Here is a 22,106-nt window from a genome sequence, read left to right as displayed (position 1 = left end):
TCTAATCAAATTTAATAAAAACTTGTTAATGAATCAATTTTATCCTTACATTTACAACATCGGCATCAAATTTTTTGCCTATGCCTTTTCCACAATTTTTTACCAAATTTCCATAATGTTAAAAACAATGAGAACAATTCTAACCACATTTAATAAAAACCTGTTAAATATATCCTCCTTGCTAATTAAGCAATCACATCTTTAATTAAATCACATCAACTCTTAAATTTTTCTCCTATGTATTTTCTTAAAGTTTTCATTACAGTTTCCAAATTTTTTAAAAAACAATTAGATTGACTCTAACTAAAATTAAAAAAAAAAATATTATCCCTCCCTGATAATAAAACAATCATATTCTTGCTATACCACATAAACCACTGAATCTTTTTCTCATGCTTTTTCCCCATTTTTTATCAAATTTTCTAAACTTTTTAAAACTGACAAGGACAATTCCAAACAAATTTAGTAGAAGAGAAAAAGTGAATGCAAACCCAGCACTTTTGTGGTATATACTCACTTGGTTAAAGAGAAGAAAAAAAAAAGAATAAGAATCAGTGGGGTAATTGGACGAGGTTCTCAATTTATTTTTAAAATTCCAGTTTACGATTCTCTTTAAATTTTCCTAACTTTTCAAAAACTATAATGAAAATAATTTGAATAAACTGTAATATTAACTTTTGAGTTCCAAAAACAGTAAATTTAATGAAGGTAAATAAATAGTATATATGCATGTGGTCAGACTGCAATATCACATACAACCTGTGGACAGATGTGGCACTGTTTTTGATACTAAGCAGCCATTTATTTTAGTCTTCCTGGACAAACCTTTTAAAAGTTTTTCTATAAAGCATTTCTGGAGATATTTAAGTCTCCTGCAAAAGACACCACCCCCTCCTGGTAATGCCCCTCCTAACTATGGAAAATCTAAAAGTTCCTAGAAACATTGGCAACTATGATAGAGTGGAAACATATATATACAGTTAGGTCCATATATATTTGGCCAGAGACAACATTTTTCTAATTTTGGTTCTAGACATTACCACAATGAATTTTAAACAAAACAATTCAGATGCAGTTGAAGTTCAGACTTTCAGCTTTCATTTGAGGGTATCCACATTAAAATTGGATGAAGGGTTTAGGAGTTTCAGCTACTTAACATGTGCCACCCTGTTTTTAAAGGGACCAAAAGTAATTTGACAATTGGCTCCAAGGCTATTTCATGGACAGGTGTGGGCAACCCCTTCGTTATGTCATTCTCAATTAAGTAGATAAAAGGCCTGGAGTTGATTTGAGGTGTGGTGCTTGCATTTGGAAGGTTTTGCTGTGAAGTAAACATGCGGTCAAAGGAGCTCTCCATGCAGGTGAAACAAGCCATCCTTAAGCTGCAAAAACAGAAAAAACCCATCTGAGAAATCGCTACAATATTAGGAGTGGCAAAATCTACTGTTTGGTACATCCTGAGAAAGAAAGAAAGCACTGGTGAACTCATCAATGCAAAAAGACCTGGGCGCCCACGGAAGACAACAGTGGTGGATGATCGCAGAATAATCTCCATGGTGAAGAGAAACCCCTTCACAACAGCCAACCAAGTGAACAACACTCTCCAGGAGGTAGGCGTATCAATATCCAAATCTACCATAAAGAGAAGACTGCATGAAAGTAAATACAGAGGGTTCACTGCACGGTGCAAGCCACTCATACGCATCAAGAAGAAAAAGGCTAGACTGGACTTTGCTAAAAAACACCTAAAAAAGCCAGCACATTTCTGGAAGAACATTCTTTGGACAGATGAAACCAACATCAACCTCTACCAGAATGATGGAAAGAGAAAAGTATGGCGAAGGCGTGGTACAGCTCATGATCCAAAGCATACCACATCATCTGTAAAACACAGCGGAGGCAGTGCGATGGCTTGGGCATGCATGGCTGCCAGTGGCACTGGGTCACTAGTGTTTAATGATGATGTGACACAGGACAGAAGCAGCCGAATGAATTCTGATGTATTCAGAGCCATACTGTGTGCTCAGATCCAGCCAAATGCAGCCAAACTGATTGGTCGTCGTTTCATACTACAGATGGACAATGACCCAAAACATAAAGCCAAAGCAACCCAGGAGTTTATTAAAGCAAAGAAGTGGAATATTCTTGAATGGCCAAGTCAGTCACTTGATCTCAACCCAATTGAGTATGCATTTCACTTGTTAAAGACTAAACTTCAGACAGAAAGGCCCACAAACAAACAGCAACTGAAAACCACCGCAGTGAAGGCCTGGCAGAGCATCAAAAAGGAGGAAACACAGCGTCTGGTGGTGTCCATGAGTTCAAGACTTCAGGCAGTCATTGCCAACAAAAGGTTTTCAACCAAGTACTAGAAATGAACATATTATTTACAATTATTTAATCTGTCCAATTACTTTTGGTCCCTTTAAAAACAGGGTGGCACATGTTAAGGAGCTGAAACTCCTAAACCCTTCATCCAATTTTAATGAGGATACCCTCAAATGAAAGCTGAAAGTCTGAACTTCAACTGCATCTGAATTGTTTTGTTTAAAATTCATTGTGGTAATGTCTAGAACCAAACTTAGAAAAATGTTGTCTCTGTCCAAATATATGGACCTAACTGTATATATATATATATATATATATATATATATATATATATATATATATATATATATAAAATAAAAAAATATATTTTTTACGGCCACAAACAGCTCTCAAATACATTTTAAATTGTTGCAATAATTTATATAGATTATTATTTTATTTTCATTTCTATCACACCTTGTACATTTCTCATAGTCCCAGTTACATGGCAATTTCAACCTTCTGACTGCAGAGGTGATCTGACTCTCCTGCTCGCTCCTTCTAACTGGTAATCACAACATTTTTAGGACTGAAGGAAGAAGACTTTTTTTTTTTCTCTTAATAATCTATATACACAACGCTCGTTCAGAGAGCTCAAACGCAAGACAAACAGCTGGTGGTAGCCAAGTTCTCATTTCGATTCTTGTTATGGGTGTTGATATTTTACGTCTGTGTCTTTGACTCCTATAATTATCTTAAATTGCCCATTTTCTATAATTCCAAAGTTTGGGGACATCAGATTGAATGCACTTAATTTTTCAGCCCTTTTTCTACTTTTTTTGCCAACAAGCATATGAGCAACAACTTGACAGGGTAAATAATACGAGAAACAATGTCTCGCAGAACTGTGCCACAACGCAACATCACATAAAGATAAATTATGGGTTAGAAACTTGGATAGAAATTATCGAGAGTGCAGCGTGAAAGCCGGACTCGCAGGGGAGCTGTCTGAGTCAATAAAATCATTATTCTTAGTGGGGTACAATTATATTGTGAGGCGTCCACGAGAAAGACATCCAGGAAATAATGCTACCCTCTAAAAAGTTTTGATACATTTTAACAGGTAGCAATTCACAGTGAAGGCACAGCTAGCTTGTCCAGATGAAGAACTTGTGCATGAAGAAAAGAAAAAAATGAATACAAATTAAGGAAAATCTGACACTTTTTAAAAAAGTGTGAGAATAGTTGCAATCCACTCATTTACCAGGAATCCATTTAAAAAAATCACTTAAAAATGCAAAAATAAATAAATAAAAATGTTTCTAGGTTTGCAATTTTTTCTCAACATTTTTTTTTTTAAATTTCCATGATATTTTTATGTGTTTGGTAGGGATGAGAGGACTCTTGGAAATTCGTCGGGTATTGGCTGAACTTGAGAAAAAAAGTTTGGCTCCGGTGCAAGAACTTTACCCTGGACCCGAACCCCATATAAGTCGATAGTGACCCGAATTTTGGTGCTGTAAAATTGTCATAGTAAGGGTTAGGGGGCTTAAAAAATCAAAATGGGGGTAAGAGCAGGACAGTTGCCCTGCAAACAAATGTGGATAGGAAAATGACTTAAAATAACATAGAATAAAAATATAAAAAAAATAAAAAATCACCTTGAACCAGGAGGTGGAGGTCCAAGTGGAGCAGTGCTTTGCATGTGTATTTTACTGTGCTTGTTACTAGATAAATAAATGACGTGGGGTCCCTCTAGTTTACCAACCAGCCAAGGGAAAGCAGACAGCTGTGAGCTGGTCTTATTGTGCCGGGAAGGGGCCACTATCCATGGACCTTCCCAGCTTATTAATATATCAGCTCAGAGCTGTCCGCTTTGCCTGCTTTCGTTTGCTGCACTGCAGCCTTTAAACAAGCTTTATTAGTCTGTCGAACCCAAACAGTAAAAAGGACATACAGTAAGAAGTCTGTTACAAACTCCTGATGTCCGGTACAAACCACGAACTTTACAGATTGGGTTCGCTCATCCCTACTGTTTGGTCATTGCCTTCAAAACATCAATATTCTGAAAAATTCTCACTAGGAACTGCATAGTTTAAAATACTCGCAAAATGAAGTTATGGTGAAGTAATGCAAACTTTTAGTTAGATTAAGTAAAACGTCATGTCCAAAATCTGAGCTCATTCATTTCTTGATATACAGTATATAGATGTTTAAAGCTGTAAGAGCTTCTTTTTTAAAAATCAGAGATTTCAATCTCTGGCTTACGCATAGAATTCTAGGACAAATATCAAAATACCTATAGCCATCATTAGAGGGTAGCATATAAGCTAATTGTATACTGTTTATACATTGAATGGAAGGATAAAAAAACATATGTAATATGCTTGTAATCTCTTAAGTGGTAGCTGTAGACAGAATCTTATGTATCTCTGGATACACAGAGCTCCCCCTAGTGGTCACTGCAGACAAGATCTTATCATGTATCTCTGTATACAGGGAGCTCCACCTAGTGGTCGCTGCAGACAGGATCTTATCATGTACACTACCGTTCAAAAGTTTGGGGTCACCCAGACAATTTTGTGTTTTCCATGAAAACTCATACTTTTATTTATCAAATGAGTTGCAAAATGAATAGAAAATATAGTCCAGACATTGACAAGGTAATAATAATGATTTTTATTTGAAACAATAATTTTCTCCTTCACACTTTGCTTTGGTCACAGAATGCTCCTTTGCAGCAATTCCAGCATTGCAGACCTTTGGCATTCTAGCTGTTAATTTGCTGAGGTAATCTTGAGACATTTCCCCCCACGCTTCCTGAAGCCCCTCCACAAGTTGGATTGGCTTGATGGGCACTTTTTGCGCACCATACGGTCAAGCTGCTCCCACAACAGATCAACGGGGTTGAGATCTGGTGACTGCACTGGCCACTCCATTACAGATAGAATACCAGCCGCCTGCTTCTTCCCTAAATAGTTCATGTATAATTTGGAGGTGTGCTTTGGGTCATTGTCCTGTTGTAGGATGAAATTGGCTCCAATCAAGCGATGTCCACAGGGTATGGCATGGCGTTGCAAAATGGAGTGATAGCCTTCCTTACTCAAAATCCCATTTACCTTGTACAAATCTCCCACTTTACCAGCACCAAAGCAACCCCAGACCATCACATTGCCTCCACCATGCTTGACAGATGGCGTCAGGCACTCCAGCATCTTTTCAGTTGTTCTGCGTCTCACAAATGTTCTTCTGTGTGATCCAAACACCTCAAACTTTGATTTGTCTGTCCATAAAACTTTTTTCCAATCTTCCTCTGTCCAATGTCTGTGTTCTTTCACCCATATTAATCTTTTCCTTTTATTAGCCAGTCTCAGATATGGCTTTTTCTTTGCCACTTTGCACTGAAGGCCAGCATCCCGGAGTCACCTCTTCACTGTAGATGTTGACACTGGCGTTTTGCTTGTACTATTTAATGAAGCTGCCAGTTGAGGAGCTGTGAGGCGTCAATTTCTCACACTAGAGACTCTAATGTCCTTGTCTTGTTGCTCAGTTGTGCAGCGGGGCCTCCCACTTCTCTTTCTACTCTGGTTAGAGCCTGTTTGTGCTCTCCTCTGAAGGGAGTAGTACACACCGTTGTAGGAAATCTTCAGTTTCTTGGCAAGTTCTCGCATGGAATAGCCTTCATTTCTAAGAACAAGAATAGACTGTCAAGTTTCACATGAAAGTTCTCTTTTTCTGGTCATTTTGAGAGTTTCATAGAACAAACAAGTGTAATGCTCCAGATTCTCAACTAGCTCAAAGGAAGGTCAATTTTATAGCTTCTCAAATCAGCCAAACCGTTTTCAGCTGGGCTAACATACTTGTGCAAGGGTTTTCTAGGGTTTTCTAAACATCCATTCGCTTCTTACACAGTTAGCAAACACAATGTATCATTAAACACTGGAGTGGTGGTTGTTGGAAATGGGCCTCTATACACCTATGTAGATATTGCAATAAAAACAAGACGTTTGCAGCTAGAATAGTCATTTACCACATTAACAATGTATAGAGTGTATTTCTGATTCATTTAATGTTAGCTTCATTGAAAAAAAATGTGCTTTTCTTTCAAAAATAATGACATTTCTTAATGACCCCAAACTTTTGAACGGTAGTGTATCTCTGTATACAAGGAGCTCCCCCTAGTGGTGGCTGCAGACAGGATCTTATCATGTATCTCTGTATACAAGGAGCTCCCCCTAGTGGTGACTGCAGACAGAATATTTTCATGTATCTCTCTATACTGAGAGCTCCCCCTATTGGTGGCTGTAGACAGAATCTTATCATGTATCTCTGTATACAGGGAGCTCCCCCTAGTGGTGACTGCAGACAGAATCTTATCATGTATCTCTGAAAACAGAGAGATCCCCCTAGTGGTGGCCGTACACATAATCTTATCATTTATTTCTGTATACAGGGAGCTCCCCCTAGTGGTGACTGCAAACAGAATATTATCATGTATCTCTGTATACAGGGAGCTCCCTCTAGTGGTGACTGCAGACAGAATCTTATCATATATCTCTGTATACAGTGAGCTCCCCATAGCGGTGGCTGCAGACAGAATCTTATCAGGTATCTCTGTATACAGGGAGCTCCCCCTAGCGGTGGCTGCAGACAGAATCTTATCATGTGTCTCTGTATACAGGGAGCTCCCCCTAGTGGTGGCTGCAGACAGAATCTTATCAGGTATCTCTGTATACAGGGAGCTCCCCCTAGCGGTGGCTGCAGACAGAATCTTATCATGTGTCTCTGTACACAGGGAGCTCCCCCTAGTGGTGGCTGCAGACAGAATCTTATCAGGTATCTCTGTATACAGGGAGCTCCCCCTAGCGGTGGCTGCAGACAGAATCTTATCATGTGTCTCTGTATACAGGGAGCTCCCCCTAGTAGTGACTGCAGACACAATCTTATCATGTATCTCTGTATACAGGGAGCTCCCTCTAGTGGTGACTGCAGACAGAATCTTATCATGCATCTATATATACAGGGAGCTCCCCCTAGTGGTGGCTGCAGACAGAATCTTATCATGTATCTATGTAAACAGGGAGCTCCCCCTAGTGGTGGCTGCAGTCAGGATCTTATCACATATATCTGTATACAGGGAGCTCCCCCTAGTGGTGGCTGCAGACAGAATATTATTATGTATCTCTGTATACAGGAAGCTCCCCCTAGTGGTGACTGCAGACAGGATCTTATCATGTATCTCTGTATACAGGAAGCTCCCCCTAGTGGTGGCTGCAGACAGTATCTTATCATGTATCTCTGTATACAGGAAGCTCCCCCTAGTGGTGGCTGCAGACAGAATCTTATCATGTATCTCTGTATACAGGGAGCTCCCCCTAGTGGTGGCTGCAGACAGAATCTTATCATGTATCTCTGTATACAGGAAGTTTCCCCTAGTGTTGGCTGCAGACAGAATCTTAACATGTATCTCTGTATACAGGAAGCTCCCCCTAGTGGTGGCTGCAGACGGGATCTAATCATGTATCTATATACAGAGAGCTCTCCTTAGTGGTGGCTGCAGACAGAATCGTATCATGTATCTGTATACAAGGAGCACCCCCTAGTGGTGGCTACAAACAGATTCTTATCATGTATCTCTGTATACAGGGAGCTCCCCCTAGTGGTGGCTGCAGACAGTATCTTATTGTGTATCTCTACATGGAGCTCCCCCTAGTGGTTTTCTCTTTCATAGAAGTTTTTATATCAGGTTTTAAAGTATCAACTATAGAAAACTTTTCTCCATGGTAACACAGTGCATTCATAGGAAACTCTCGTTGCACAGTCTGTCTGCATTCCACTTGGAATTTTTAATTGACACCAATTATTGAGACTCTGTTATGAATAATTATAGTCAGACAGATTTCCAAATGTCAGAGAAGTCACTAACTTTCAAATAGGGTTTTATCTATATGGCTTAGACAATTGCACATTATAATTCATTATTATTATTAATAATAATATTGTTATTACATTATGATTAATTACTATTGTCATTATCATTTATTTAAATACAAAAAGAGTTAAACCTAATATAATTTGATTTACTGAGTTACTAAGCATCATGTACACAACAGGTTTTGCATAAAGCCCATTAGGGCACATGGCCATCATAGAGGATGGTTGCCCACTTGGAACACCCCATACCTCTCCACCTTATAAGCCAGACTAGAAAGCAGTCAGCAACAATGAATTTTGCCCTGGCAAAAGCGTTTCACCCATGCATTTATTATCTTTGAAAGCCTTACGTGTAGTACCACAATACTCCTGCAGTAGCCGCTGCAGGTAAAGTAAAGGACTTCACAAGATCTCCCTAAATGATTGTTGGGATTAATGGCTATGTACACCTTTGCACATATTACTGGGGAAGACACACAGAGCTCACATCCATCTGATATAACTGTAAGAGACACACAGAGCTCATATCCAGCCTATATTACTGGGAAAGATACACAAAGCTCACATCCAGCCTATATTACTGGGAAAGATACACAAAGTTCACATCCAGCCTATATTACAGGGAGAGACACTCAGAACTCACATCCAGCCTATATTACAGGGAGAGACACTCAGAACTCACATCCAGCCTATATTACTGGGAGAGACACTCAGACCTCACATCCAGCCTATATTACTGGGAAAGATAAACAGAGCTCACATCCAGCCTATATTACTGGGAGAGACACTCAGAACTCACATCCAGCCTATATTACTGGGAGAGACACTCAGACCTCACATCCAGCCTATATTACTGGAAAGATGCACAGATCTCACATCCAGCCTTTATTACTGGGAGAGAAACTCAGACCTCACATCCAGCCTATATTACTGGAAAGATGCACAGATCTCACATCCAGCCTTTATTACTGGGAGAGACACACAGAGCTCATATCAAGCTTATATTACTGAAAGAGACACATGGTACTCACATCCAGACTGCATTACCGGAAGAAACACATAGATCTAACATCAAGCCTATGTTACTGGCAGTGACTCACATTCTTCACTTGCAGTTTATGCTATTTGTTGAGACATGGGGACACACAGATCTCACGTCCAACCTACTGTTAGAGATACTCATAGCTCACATCCAGCCTATATTACTGGGAGATACACACTTACTAGGAGTGACAAACAAAGCTCGAATTCTGTATTGAATACTGACAGAGACAAACAGATCTCACATTCAGCTTACATTACTCAAAGTGACTCACAAGCCTCACATCCAGCCTATATTACTCTGAGAGCCACTCAGATCTCATAACCAGCCGAAGATAGCTGGAGAGATGTACAGAGCTCACATCCAGACTATATTAATGGCAAACAAACCCAGACCTTATAGACAGCCTATATTACTGAGAAATAAACCCAGACCTTATATCCTACTTATATTACTGGGAAATAATCCTAGACCTTAAATCCAGCCTATATTACTGGGAAATAATCCTAGACCTTATATCCAGCCTATATTACTGGGAAATAATCCTAGACTTTATATCCAGCCTATATTACTGGGAAATAATCCTAGACTTTATATCCAGCCTATATTACAGGGAAATAATTCTAGACCTTATATCCAGCCTATATTACTGGGAAAGACATATAGATCTCACATCCAGCCATAAGAAGGCATCATTCAATGGCACATGGTAAGCAGGTTGTCTAGTTACAGATTTTTACAGTTTTGGAGATGATTAGAGGTAGGTGATTTCAGTAGGGGACACTGTACTAATAGACCTTAGACCCTGTAGTGCCATCTAGTGGGCAGAGCAATTGCAACATTCTGATACATATCTATAAATACTGTGAAATACTGTGAAATACTATTAATAATTAGAATGTATCAACTGCATGTAAAATGATATCACTGCTCTAAAATCATAGGGAAAAATCCCATAGGATTATTGACGCAGTCGGCGAGTGGGTAATTTTTTTTTTTTTTCGGTGAGATTATTACACTCAGTCTTATCTTTTTTTTCTCTTCCACGTCTCTGATATGCAATGCTGATTTATTACTCCAGGCAGAAAAGGAAGGGTACTATGCTGGAATATTAAGCAGGCGGCAAACGCTGCAGATAACGGACATGGTATCCAACGCAACCAAATCCAGTCATCGATACTATTACTCCAACCGGTTTACAAATAATTAATTTATCGAAAATGGCGCCCATTGGAATTCCTGCCACATATGTAGAAGCTTTTTAATAAAATGTTTAACTTGTAGCGGTGAGCGCATGAAATCATTGTAACAGCTTTATTAGGTCTCTTCGGAATCAGCGCCTGCGGACACACATTACTCTGTTTCCTGTTGTAACATGATACTATTTGTGCTCGTTATTGCCGGTGTCGGTATTGCATCGTAAATGTACTTGTGCAATTATACGTAAAATAAATGGCAATGTAAGCTTTGCTTTTTCTCCTTTTATGTCGTAGATCTGTGATATTTACAGCTGTAATGAAAAATTTGCACAAATACACTTTAGCGTTTTGGGTATACAGCTCCTATGCAGAGCTATGTGTTGCACTCTATCATCTCCTGCCTGTTCTATTGTAGATTTACCAAGTAGGACAGAGAGAATAGAGAAACACATAATTGTGGATTATATAGGTGCTTTAAGTTTGTAACCATGTTACTACATTTTTATTCACCCCTCCTGGTTCCAGAGCCAAGCTGTGAGTCTTCCTTCTAACTAGTACTTTAGTGCACCCAAGGTTACTATGGTACTTCCCATGTCATGTCCTGGATGGTTGCATGCCATATTATTATTCAGGTAGTTTGCACATGGTGCTACCACATGCCTAGTGCCTGCCTAGCCACATTACTAACCCCAGATTTGCTGGTCTGTGCTGCAATCCTCAGTGTTTCTCCTTAAAAACATGCATTTGCAGTGTAAAGGTGCTACCTGCACACTCGGCTCTGCTGAGTCAAAACGCTTGTTACTTACCTGGCTCTGTTGTTCCAAGGTGCTTCCTGAACTCTTAACTCTGCTACATTAAAGTACCTGTCTGTCTACAATGACTCTGCTTTTCCAAGGTGCTGTCTGCACACTCGGATCTGCTCTATGTAACTAGAGATGAGCGAGCAAGTTCGAAAAACATTTGTTTTTTTCAAATTAGGCACGAACATTGAACATTCAAATTCGTGATCGGACCCCCAAGCGTTTTTACTGAAAATCGGCCCAATTCAGCAAAAGTGCTGGAAATGATCGCATTTCCACTACTGTATTTAATAGGATTTTGGTTAGGGTAGTGGTGCTGTATGATGAGCAAGGGGGACGTGTTTGAAGAGGGGAGGGGGTGGGAGTGTCTGGAGGAGCGGCGGACTGTTATTCTTTTTTTTTTTTTTTTTTAACTTACTATGTGCAAAGTCCAGCAAGCCAATCAGGGCGCATGAACCATCCACAATGTTCAGAAAGAAGGGCTTCTGTCTTTGGCAACTGAAGTCACATGTCCCTCTCCATATAAAGAGTGGACATGTTGTTTTAGCGCCATTTTGTCAGCATAACAGCGCAAAGATGCTGCTCCTGGATAGTGAGAGATTGAGATAGTTAGCTAGGCAGTTGCTTCTAAGTCAGAAAGTTTAGGTAGCTAGTGTCCTGTGTGGCTGTGAAATCGACTTTGCAGCAGATCAATAGTTTTTTGCTATTAGTGTACTCCAGACACAGACACCAGGGCACATTTCAGCATAGAACTCTGTTGTGCAGTGCTGATATTGTGCTCCATGCAGGAGTACACCTTTGAAACTCTAAATTCTTCTGTTACTAACGTGATACAGCAGGCCACATCTCAGCTTGTAATTTTTTGATGCGTATAATCTACTATATACAGGCCTCATCCACAGTAAAAAAAAATCGAATTTCTTCTGTTACTAATGTGATACAGCAGGGGACATCTCAACCTCGTCCACAGTAAAAAAAATCTAATTTCTTCTGTAACTACCGTGATACATACAGCAGTCCACATCTCAGCTTGTAATTTTTGATGCATATACTTTGTTGTATACAGGCCTCGTCCACAGTAAAAAAAATTAATTTTGTTTTGCTAATAGCAAGCTCCTACCACACTATCTGAGCAACATGAGTGGGGAAAAGAGAGGTCGTGGTGGAAGGGGGAATAGGCTTGGTGTTCAAGGTATAGGTGGGGTAGGTGGTAATGTTAGAGAAAGCACTAGTAAACCAACACCGTCACATCCTATCCAAAGACAACTGACAACTTATGTTAGTGGACGGCCTACTGCACTCTCTTTCTTTGTCAGCTGCACAGCGATACGCCTTGTTGACAAGGGCCAGAAAGAGCAGGTGCTCCAGTGGATGGCAAGCTCGGCTTCCAGTGCCCTCTCCTCTTCTTCCTCCACCTCAACATCACACACAGTACAGTCCACGGAGGTGGCACCCCAATTACCCATGCTTCTCCCCACGTCACAACTGTCCAAATGACTGTAGCAAACCACAGATGGGCGAGTCTGTAGAACTCTTCACCCATTCTATACCATGGGCATCAGGAGTGTACTCCAAACAGTCACAGAGTCAAGAGGAGGAAAGCATCCGCACCGATGCCCAAAATTTTTTTCTGTTGGATCCGGGGCAGGACATAGTGGGATCCGAGCAGGTTCCTGACCCTCATCACCAGACGTTAACCGCAGGGGAGGTGATCCCGATGAGACTCAGATACCTGAGGCTGATGCGGACTGTACTGTGCTGTCAGGGCAACAAGAGGAGAGGGGTCACTCTCAGGGCGAGGAATGAGATAACACATTGGATGTTGACGAGGTTGTAGATCCAACTTGGTGTGAACCCAGAGGCATGCAGCTGAGTAGCTTATCTGAGGAGGTGGAGAAGGAAGACGAGGAGGTTACGTTACGGCCTACCACACAGACACGGAGTGATGCAAGCACGAGGAGCACTGCATCCTCAGCCACAACAGTAACTGTGGCCAGAAGCGGTGGCGGGTCTGCAGCTCGCAGGGGCGGCAAGGGTTGCCTAGCCTGGGCCTTTTTTGAGACCGCAAAGGATGAGCTAACTCACGTTATCTGCCAACTTTGCAAAAAAAGACTCAGTAGAGGGAAAAATTGCAATAATTTGACTACTACATGCATGAACCGTCACATGAGCGATCAACATGCGTTATGCTGGGAATCTTACTGCGATAAAATGTGGACCAACGTACCTCATCAACAATCGACTGCCCCTATCAACTGCATCTGCTGCTTCTTCTTCCTGTCACTGTGCCAAGTGTTGTCACACAGGTCTCCGGTTGCAGAACCTCAGGTTCTTTACCCGCTCCAGTGAGGCTGAGTGACAGCACGTCAACTGTAACGAAAGCAGGCTTGCCTGCTGTTTTTGCTTCACCGAGCACACCACATCATTCTCAATCCACCGTAACATCTGCACCTCACTCACGGTCCAGCAGTTTGTCGTGTTCACCCTACTCCACCCTCTCTTAGCACAGCAGCCAGCCCTCGGTCACGTAGTGGTCATGTAAAAGATTGTTTCATCCCACACATGACAAAGCAAAGAGGTTGAACTCCACCAACTTCAATCTGTTAGCCACAGAAATGCAGATGGTTTCCGAAAACTGATGGCCGTCGCAGTCCCCCAGTACCAGTTGCCCAGTCGCCATTACTTCTCTAAGAAAGCTGTGCCTGTGCAACACCAGCATGTCACAGACAACATCACCTGTTCCTTGACTAAATCTAGATCTGCCAGGGTACATTTCACCACAGACACCTAGACGAGTAAGCATGGCCAAGGGCGTTATATCTCGCTGACTGGGCACGGGGTGACTCTGGTGGCTGTGGGGACAGGCGGGGAAGGGGCTGCTCCACGAATCTTGGAATCAAGGCTTGCAGGACACACCCCTGTATTTCCGTACTGCGCAGCCAGGGCTCACCGCAATCAGGCAGTGTTAAAATCAATATGCCTTGGAGATCGCAGTCATACAGCTGAAGAGTTGTGGACAGCTCTACAGGCTGAGTTTCAGCAATGGCTGTTTTCACTGAATCTGGAGCCAGGGAAGGCCGTGTGCGATAACGGTGCGAACCTGGTGGCGGCCCTATGCCAGGGCAACCTCACACATGTGCCTTGCATGGCTTGTGCCCTCAACCTGGTGGTACAGCAATTTCTCCGCCACTATCCCAGCCCGGATGCGCTGCTGAAGAAAGCACGGTTGGTGTGTGCTTGCTTCCACCGATCGCACCCCGTGAGTCATCGACTTGCATCGATACAGAGGTCTTTCAGCCTACTGGTTAACTGGTTGATATGCTATGTGCCGACACGGTGGAATTCCACTCTGCACATGTTGCAGCGACTGTGACAGCAGCGACGAGCTCTGCTGCAGTATCTCATGTCATATAGCCTGGGCCAACGCAGTACGAACGTGAGGCAAATCATGTTTCTGGAGTGGGTACAGATTAAGGACCTCTGCACCCTTATGCACAGTTTTGAAATGGCTACTAAGATGGTTAGCACTGACGCTGCCTTCATCAGCATCACTATTCCGGTCATCTACATGCTGGAACAGACTTTGAATAATCTATGGGAGGAGGTGATGGTCCCAGAGGAAGAGGAGGAAGCAGAAGAGGATGCGGAAGGCATAACAATGTCTCTAAGTTCCACACTGTCATCACACAGGCGGGTGCCATGGGAGGGTGAATTACAGCGATAGAGGGGGGCTCGTGTTGCCAGACAAACTGTTAGCGAAAGTGCAGAAGCCAAGGAACAAATGGAGAAGGACAAGGAGGAAGAGGTGATGGGCGAGCAACAGTCAGGAGATGAAGAGGATAATGATCCCCTCTTTGTTGTCCATGGTTGAGGAGGGGGAACGGAGGAAACAAGAATCAGTGTTCCCCAGCCACCAACACAACATGGGCTTGGACCTCATGTAAGAGCCCGTCACATGAGCGCCTTCTTGCTGCACTATCTGCAACATGATCCCAGTATTGTTAGGATTCGCAATAGTGCTGACTACTGGACTGCCACTCTACTACATCCACGGTACGAGTACATTTTGCCAGATGCTTCCCGCTCTGGAAAGGGACCCACACATGCTGGAGTATCGAAACACGCTTTTACACAACATTAAGAGAGGTTTTCCCCATGACAGCAGTGAGGCACACAGCGTGCATCGCAGCTTTAGACTTCCAACCTCAGGAACGTCAATTCATCAGCGCAAAAACATTAGCATCAGCAGCAGAGTAAGTGGCAGAAGCAATTTCTGTGAGTCATTTCACACTTTTTTTTAGATTAGCCCATGCACCAGCACAGCGGAGTACAAGTCTGACACGTGGTGAACGACTGGAGAGGATGGGCCAGGAGTATCTCGAGCTCAATATCAATACCATCGGGAAGGGTTTGACCCTTTTACATTTTGGTCTTCAAAAATAACTAAGTGGCCTGAGCTCGCCTGTCACGCCTTGAAGGTTTGATTATGGCCGTCATCCAGCATTCTCTCAGAACGTGTCTTCAGCGCTGCTGGTGGTGTCCTGAAAGTGTAGACCGCCTAACTTTCATCAAGATGAACAAGTCATGGATCTCCAAGAACTTTTGCACCCCAATCGCAGACTGTACAGAGTAGGCCATGTTGTAGTTTTTAGTGTGCTGCATTGATCTCGCATTATTGCAGTCTGTGATATCTTTGTCGTGGCTTCTGTGCCTGCTCTTGCTGCTGCTGATGTAAACACTATTTTTTTGGAAATGTGAACACTTCTGGCTGGGTCTCCATCTGCAGGATTGGCTGTAGTGGAAGAGGTGTCAGTCCCCATTATACTATTTCTACTGTAGTGAAATTGATGCCACTTTAGTGGTGTCTGGCCCTAATTTTTGGAAATGTGGAGACTCCTGGTTGGGTCTCCATATGGTGGGTTTCCTATAGTGGAAGAGGTGTCGGTCCCCTTTATACTATTTCTACTCTGGGGAAATTGATGCCACTTGGTGTGTGGCAATAATTTTTTGAAATGGGAAGACTCCTGGTTGGGTCTCCTTCATGTGTGTTGCCTGTAGCAGTAGGCCTCTCAGACCGGCAGGCCTGCACTTACTTTCTGTCAACTTCCCGTGTTACTATCCTCATATTTTTGTACCAGTAATAAATTATGAAGCTGATTTTTCTGCCATCTGAATGTGGCTGAGCAAAAAAGCAGCTTGAGCAGTTGCATGTGGTATCAGGGCTCCCAGCACAGCAGACCTACACCGATCCCTCACCCACCGCATCTTCATTTGAAGTTAAATTCAAAGCTGTAAATGCTGCCGAGACCCTGATCATGCATGGCACAGACCTTGATATCTCATGCATGGCCCAGACCCTGATACCTCATGCATGGCCCAGACCCTGATACCTCATGCAAGGCACATGGCTCACTGCTGCTGTGCCATTACAAAAAAAAATTCTGTCGGTCAATTGATGCCACTTTTCCTGGTGTTGGGTCGGTTTTGGCAGCTTTTGGGCCCCTTTGAAGGTGTTGTGTATGTGTTTGGTTTTGCTTCCCACTGAATGCAATGGGGTTCGGATATGTTCGACAAACTGTTCAGCGAACAACGGGAAGTTCGCCGATCTGAAACGAATCGAACCTTGAGAGGTTCGCTCATCTCTATATGTAACCAAGGTTCAATCTGCATATTCAGCTCTGCTTTATCAAGGCGCCTGTCTACATCTACTGCCCTGACACTCAAAGCTGCACAATCTTCTCTGCTATTCCATGGAGCCTGTCCACACATCCGGCATTACCGATCCTTGCCGTCCAGAGTATCCTCTCAGCTGTTCCAAGTACCATCTAGCATATCCAGCTCTACTGTTCCACTTGCCAGCCAGCATATCTAACACTTCTGATCCTCGCTGTAGCACATGCTATTCGGTCTTTCAAGCTCCGTGGCATCAACGCCTTTGGTCTGTGCTTCCATCATCTTGACCTTCAGCTTAGCGAATTCACCTCACCAGTTGAGCTATAACACACATTAGTCTGCACGGGAGCAGCAGATACCAGCAGGTTGTTTTGATTAACACTTCTTGCAATGTTGCTTTATTTATTTTAGACATTTGAGTGTGTATTTAAAATAAAATATTGGAAAAGTATACACGGATTAGTGAATCAATTCGATGCAAATCCAATTTGAGTCATATTTTTTAAATGTGCAATTTTATTTGCAAGAATTGCTGAAAAAAATCCCTGCTGACTTTTTACACATAGTAAAAAAAATTGCATCACTCATAAAATGAAATGACCTCAGGCACGGCTATGCGGGCTTCGCCATAATGCCTTGCAGTTATCACATGGTATAGTGCAGCCACACAGGAGGAAATTGGATAATATTCCAGACAGAAATGCATTATACAAAAGTAGCAGTGAGGATGATGAGAGAAGTAGTCTGTGAACAATACATAGGATTATATTTAATAGGGAGAAAGACAGCTAGGAAAGGCGCTAACAGCAGTGCCAGGCTTGAATCTGCATCTGTGCTGCAGCAATTGAGCTACACATTTTTTTCTACATTCTTAATGCACTAGAAAGCAGTAGCAAAACGACACAAAATCATCAGTTAGATGCAGTGTGCTTGATTAACAAAAACGCATGCACTCAGTTTTTGAATTTTTTGTTAACATTTTTGTAAAGGGGAATACATTTTTTTTTAAATAAAATAGAAAATACCCCTAAATCCAGACATTAAACCGTGACTGTCTAACTCACAATTTCTGCGTCTCATAAGCAATTATTTGTTTTTGCACATCTATTTAACTAGTCAAATTTGACAACTATACACATCACATCTATAATACACCTACTTACTTAAAGGGAATCTGTCACCATTTTTGAGTTATCAGACCTCTACTATGGCCATACAGGTTATAGAAAAGTAAATCTATATTTACCTGTATGGACCATAGCAGAGGTCTGATTGCAGAGAAAAGTGTTTTAATCAATTCTATTTTGTACAGGCTTGGCGTCCGCTCACATAGAGCTCACATAGAGCGCGCTTTGCTTCATCCCAGCCCGTCTCTCTGTGCTTTGCGCTGCAGGGTTCTATTGCGCAGGCACCGGGAAGTGACAGTGACTCGCCGTCGCCTGCACAATAGAACCCTGCAGCGCAGAGCACAGAGAGACGGGCCGGAATGAAGCAAAGCGCGCTCTATGTGAGCTCTACGTGTGCGGCGCTCTGCACATGCCCAGAAGTCAGGGAGTGCAGTGCACAGGGCCCTGTGACGTGAAGGGGAGGAGGGGAATATGATAATTAAGCATATAGGTGGGGATTTGGGGTAATAATAAGCACATAGGTGGGGATTGCTTGGTGTCCCCCAGATGCCAAGCCTGTACAAAATAGAATTGATTAAAGCACTTTTCTCTGCAATCAGACCTCTGCTATGGGCCATACAGGTATGTATAGATTTACTTTTCTATACCCTGTATGGCCATAGTAGAGGTCTGATAACTCCAGAGTGGTGACAGACTACCATTAAGCATTTCTGGTCAGATCCTTTTTGGCAAGTAGGAATACCGTAATTGGGGTTGGTATGATTGTTGAAAGTGAATTATATGATAATGATCTACAAAATTTATTATAAAAGAAACTGTCAACGGCAATGGATGAAGTTCTGTAAACAAAATATACCACTGCCAAATTGCGGCTCCCTAGCAGCGACAGAAGCATTGCCATATATGTTAGCAGCCATTTGTGCTGTAGTACTACCAAACACAGGTCACAATTGGCCTCCTTTCCCTCTAGGAAGCATATTAGTGAGGAAGAAGTGTAGCGCCCCAAGGGCTCAGCCGCTACAGGGGTATTGCACCTCTGCCAGAGGTGTGATATTCCACTCCCGGGTAAGGATGGAGTATGGACCAGGGCTCAGTTAGCTGTATACAGCACACACACCCCATTTCCGAGGGACAGCTCAACGGTGCTCCCACTAGACAGAAATGCAGGTATGACAGACCATGTCCCTGGCTGGAGTGGGGAGGGGGGAGGAATACCCAGTGATGTAGGAGCAGATAGGGGTTGGTTCCTGAGCATAGGTAGGAGCCCATTGGTTGCTGGTCACCTGGGCTCATGGCTAGAGGGAGGTATAAAAGGTGGGCACCATCTTAGGACAAGAGACAGTCTGTGCAGAGAGAGGAGAAGACGGGGAGTAGAGGCTCTGTAGGAGCTCTACTCAGGAGTGGGCCTAGTGAGAGGCCGAGGAGGAGAGTGGAGTGGAGAGAGAGAGAGGAGGTGAAGGGGAGCTGGGATTACTTCTCAGCCCAGCTCCACGAGGAAGGAGAAGAAGGAGAAACAGAAAAGAGGAGGAGGAACAGAAAAGGAGAAGAAGAGACAGAGGAACAGAGGGGCTCAGGAACAAGAAGGTGGAAGGGACCCTAAGAACCCATGAGAATACAGGGTGAAGGGTCAGGCAGATTAAGGGTACCGGATCCCAAGTTGGTGGAGGAGAAACAACCCTCAGCCAAAGACCGGAGGTCGTGATCATTTATTGGTGCGACACCTCATCAAACCTGCTAGGAAGGCACCATATAGGACAGCGGAGGACGGGGCCCACGTTTAACCGCACAAGTCCGCGGCAGCTGGACAAAAGTGGGTCACTGGTGAGGCAGGCCAGAGAAAGGATAAAAGGAGGTCCTGTGCCATGCTCCTGAATTGCCTGGGAGTTGACCGAACCCCTCACCTGGTGGACGCAGCACGACTTGGGTGGTCACTAGTGACAGAAGTGACCCGGAACAAATTAACTGTGAGTAAAGACCCTGGACTGTAACTTGTAGTTTGTGTGCTCCTTCGCGCCTCCAGCATTACCGGTACTGGGACTCTCACCACCATCACTCCCACCATCTACTACACTGCCTTGGGGCCGCACTCTTCCCGTGGGGAGTCACACCATCCCACCTGCCTACATCACCAGCCCCAGTGGCCTGCCCTGCAGCGGCGGTTCATAATAACCGCAATCCACGGGTGGCGTAGTCGGACATCACTTAAAACATATAAAGGGACTACCACTGGTCTGACCCCCCTGAGCCACGGGACCAGGTTGCCACTACTACCCCCATCGTCTCCCTATTGCCCGGTTCTGGATGCCCCACGGCCCAGGGGGCGAGTCAGCTTTGGCGTAGTCGGCAGAATTTCGTGCTCGCTAACAACGGGTACTGCGCGCCTGAAGAGAAGGAGACTGTTTTATTGAACGTGACTGTGTTGAAAATGGCGCCCGCCCCAGAAGAACGAGCGCCATAATGTGCGCGCCAAAAGACCACAGGAGGCCGCCTCCCATCGTGGGCCAGGTCCCAGAATGGCGCCAAAGAAGGAGCCCACCCGCAACAGCCATGAGCGCGGCTGTGGAGATGTCCATCAAGGTGGGGGGGCTGCCTCTGAAAGTGACTGTCACCAAGTTGCCCCAGGACCACCCCCAATGGGGGTGGGAAGAGAAGATAACTGTGGAGCAGGGCGCGGTCTGGATCAGTCTAGACAGACCGCACCCGGGAATGGACGCATTCAGCCACACCAACCTATTGGCCCGGAGCCTGCTGCAAGCCGAACCACCCTGCAGCCTGGCAGAGATCCTTGCGCAGCTCCCGAGAGACCCGGAGCGTGCGCAAGCTGCACTGGAGGACCTGGAGCGGAGGATGGTCGGAGCGCAGCGGGGTGCGCTCATCGAGTGGAGGGAGGAACTGGCCCGGCAGGCCGAAACCCACCAGCGACAGGCCTCAACCACACCCCGGAGTCTGCCTGCCTCCGAGGATGTCGCAGGAGGAGTGAGAGCCGGAGACGACGCCGCGGAGGGAGCCGCGAGGACTGAGGCAGGTACAGGGGACGTTAGCACCCCAGGCCCGGCAGCTACAACCCTGCCCCAGCCTCCCGTCGCAGAACCCGAAGCCTCACTCACCGCAACTGTTGCCGCACCGCCACTGCTCCCAGCTAGGCCTCAAGCGGCGAGCGCCACGGCCGCGCCCCGCCCGACACCACGCCACTTGACCCCGGGCGCCGTAAAGAAAGAAGCGTCATCGGCCCGGTCGCAAGGCCTGGTCAACCCGGGCGCCGCTATGCAACCAGCGCCCCCTTCCCGGGCTGGGCCGCCACCAGACGTGACCAGAAGACCCCCGGCCTGGTCGCAAGGCCGAGTGCCCCCGGGCGCTGCTCCCAAACTGGGTCCCCCCACTATACCACCGCTGGGCGCGGACCTATTTGCTCACCATACTGGTCTGGATGGACTGCCGCTGGAGTGGCCGGCTGAACTGACCAGCAGCTCGCCATGGAAAACCCAGCCCCCGCGTGAGCCTCTAATACCGGCTCCGGAGCCCGTAGACGTCACCCCGCTCCCATTAGAAGACGCCCAATTCGAGTGGGACCCCGCTGGTGAGAACTTGATGGGGTTCACTCAGGAGACCCGGGCGGATCCGGTCCGCCGTCTGGAGGCTTGTCAGCAGCAACTGGCGACCTTCGAGCGGGAACGGCAGGAGAGACGCGTCAGGGAGGAGCGCGGAGCAAAAATGCAAGGCCTGTCAGGACCCCCGGGCCGCCAGCGGGCCCCGAATCACCGGGACCATAATTAAATTCCACATGGAAAACGGTTGGGGCTTCATCAGGGGCCCGGAAACGGCAGGTGACGTCTTTGTGACCCGCAGAGACGTTGAAAGCCACCTACCGGAGGGACACCATGGCTGTGACCTCTACCCTGGTGATGTGGTCACCTTCACCCGACACGAGGGCGCAAAAGGACCGTACGCCCTCCATGTCCATAGACTCACGGAGGAAGAACTGCAGCACTATGGCTATGAGGAAAGCCAAGAGGACCCGGACGGG

General features: G+C 44.8%; 1 protein-coding gene across 1 annotated transcript in view; it reads right to left on the bottom strand.

Moving 5' to 3' along the window:
• LRFN5 (leucine rich repeat and fibronectin type III domain containing 5) overlaps positions 1-22,106 on the bottom strand; it is a 388,786-nt gene that overhangs the window by 20,158 nt on the left and 346,522 nt on the right. The gene's annotated exons all lie outside the window — the stretch shown is intronic.

Source organism: Phyllobates terribilis, unplaced genomic scaffold, assembly GCF_046119375.1.
Source record: "Phyllobates terribilis strain yellow unplaced genomic scaffold, ASM4611937v1 Scaffold_7__3_contigs__length_470593459, whole genome shotgun sequence".
NCBI lineage: Eukaryota > Metazoa > Chordata > Amphibia > Anura > Dendrobatidae > Phyllobates > Phyllobates terribilis.
This window is presented reverse-complemented; position numbering and strand designations above follow the sequence as displayed.